This window comes from Arachis ipaensis, chromosome B8, assembly GCF_059453495.1.
Source record: "Arachis ipaensis isolate K30076 ecotype BB chromosome B8, ASM5945349v1, whole genome shotgun sequence".
Lineage (NCBI taxonomy): Eukaryota > Viridiplantae > Streptophyta > Magnoliopsida > Fabales > Fabaceae > Arachis > Arachis ipaensis.
Genome location: NC_142443.1, coordinates 62,091,850 through 62,094,585, shown reverse-complemented (window position 1 = coordinate 62,094,585; position 2,736 = coordinate 62,091,850). Strand labels below are relative to the sequence as shown.

At 30.8% G+C, this 2,736-nt stretch overlaps 1 non-coding gene across 1 annotated transcript; it reads left to right on the top strand.

Annotated features, from left to right (window-relative positions):
• Positions 1–108, top strand: LOC148548309 (small nucleolar RNA R71). Its single transcript, XR_015898639.1, has one exon. It is a non-coding gene; the product is annotated as a small nucleolar RNA R71 (small nucleolar RNA).
• The last annotated feature ends 2,628 nt before the right edge of the window (positions 109–2,736 follow it).

The window sequence follows — 2,736 nt, the reverse complement described above, 5'->3', positions numbered from 1 at the left end:
AAGCATGTCAAAAGGACACTTTTTGGTCAGTTCCTTGTATCTCTCCCAAGCTTCATAGAGGGATTCACCTTCTTTCTGTCTGAAGGTTTGAACATCCAATCTAAGCTTACTTAGCTTTTGAGGAGGAAAGAACTTGGCTAAGAAAGCCTTGACCAGCTTATCCCAAGAGTTCAGGCTATCCTTAGGTTGAGAGTCCAACCATATTCTAGCTCTGTCTCTTACAACAAAAGGGAAAAGCATGAGCCTGTAGACTTCAGGATCTACTCCATTAGTCTTAACAGTATCACAGATCTGCAAGAATTCAGTTAAGAACTGAAAAGGATCTTCAGATGGAAGTCCATGAAACTTGCAGTTTTGTTGCATCAGAGAAACTAATTGAGGTTTCAGCTCAAAATTGTTTGCTCCAATGGCAGGAATGGAGATGCTTCTTCCATGTAAATTGGAATTAGGTGCAGTAAAGTCACCAAGCATCCTCCTTGCATTATTATTATTTTTGGCAGCCATATCCTCTTATTGTTCGAAAATTCCTGTAAGGTTGTCTCTGGATTGTTGTATTTTAGCTTCTCTTAGTTTCCTTTTCAGAGTCCTTTCAGGTTCAGGATCTGCTTCAACAAGAATGTTCTTGTCCTTGCTCCTGCTCATATGACAAAGAAAGGAATAAAAAAGAAAATATGGAATCATCTATGTCACAGTATAGAGATTCCTTTGTGTGAGTAGAAAAAGAAAAGAATGTAATGTAAAGAAAGAGAAGGGAGGAGAATTCAAACACAAGGGTGAGGGGAGCAGAGATATGAGATGAAGAGAAGTGTTAGTAAATGAATAAATAAATAAATAGAAGAAGAAGGGAGGTGAGAAAATTTGAAAAATAAAAATTAAATTTTAAAGTTAAATTTCGAAAATAGTTTTTGAAAAAGGTTAGTAGTTTTCGAAAATTAGGAATGAAATAAAATTAAAATCAAAAATTGAAATAATTAGTTAATTAAAAAGAAATTTTGAAAAAGAGGGAAGGATTTTCAAAAATTAAAGGTAAAAAGTTAGTTGGGCAGTTTTACTAAAGATAAGAATCAAATAAAAAGTTAAGTGGTTAGTTGAAAGAGATTTGAAATTCAATTTTTAAAAGATAAGAAGATAAGAAGTTAGAAAAGGTATTTGAAAAAGATAAGATAAAAAGATATTTTTGAAAAGATATGATTGAAATTAGTTTTAAAAAAGATTTAATTTTTAAAATCACAATTAATGACTTGATTCACAAGAAATCACAAGATATGATTCTAGAACTTAAAGTTTGAATCTTTCTTAACAAGTAAGTAACAAACTTGAAATTTTTGAATCAAAACATTAATTGTTGATGATATTTTCGAAAATAAATAAGAAAAATGAAAAAGATTTGATTTTTGAAAAAGATTTTGAAAAAGATAAGATTTTTAAATTGAAAATTTGATTTGACTCATAAGAAACAATTGAATTTTAAAAATTTTTGAAAAAAAGTCAATCCAAATTTTTGAAATTTATGAGAGAAAAAAAGAAAGATATTTTTTTATTTTTGAATTTTTAATGATGAAAGAGAAAAACAAAAAAAAATGACTCACAACATGAAAATTATGAATCAAAACACATGATGCATGCAAGAACACTATGAATGTCAAGATGAACACCAAGAACACTTTGAATGTCAAGATGAACATCAAGAACTTATTTTTGAAAAATTTTCAAAAAAAGAAAACATGCAAGACACCAAACTTAGAAATTTTTCATGCATAGACACTATGAATGCAAGAATGCATATGAAAAACAAGAAAAGACACAAAACACGAAAATATGAAGATCAAACAAGAAGACTGGCCAAGAACAACTTGGAGATCATGAAGAACACTATGAATGCATGAATTTTTGAAAAATGCATAAATTTTTTAGAAAAAATGCAAATGACACCAAACTTAAAAATTGACTCAAGACTCAAACAAGAAACAAAATATTTTTTATTTTTATGATTTTATAATTTTTTTTTTGATTTTTTTCAAAAATTAATGTGAAAAAGAAAAATAAAGATTCCAAAATTTTTAATATGAATTCCAGGAATCTTGCACTCTCAGTCTAAAGCTCCAATCTGAGGGTTAGACATGGCTTAATAGCCAGCCAAGCTTTAGTATGCTATTACATGCATTGAAGTGATTAGTTGAATCCTCAGTCCAAAGGAATTTAGACATGGCTTTACAGCCAGCCAGGATTCAACAAATCATCATGAAACACTAGAATTCATTCTTAAAAATTCTGAAGAAAAATATATTTTGTTTTTTTGAAAATATTTTTTTTCGAATATTAATTGGGAAAAACGAAAAAGAAGAAAACATTTTTGAAAAATTTTTGAAAACTTTTTGAAAATAAAATAAGAAGAAAATTACCCAATCTGAGTAACACGATGAACCGTCAGTTGTCCAAACTCGAACAATCCCCGACAACGGCGCCAAAAACTTGGTGTGCGAAATTGTGATCATTCCATTCCCCGGCAACGGTGCCAAAAACTTGGTGCACGAAATTGTGATCCCTGGTAATGGCTCCAGAAACTTGGTGCTCTAATCTTAATTCATGATTTGTCACAACTTCGATACAACTAACCAGCAAGTGCACTGGGTCGTCCAAGTAATAAAACCTTACGTGAGTAAGGGTCGATCCCACGGAGATTGTCGGCTTGAAGCAAGCTATGGTCACCTTGTAAATCTCAGTCAGGCGGATATC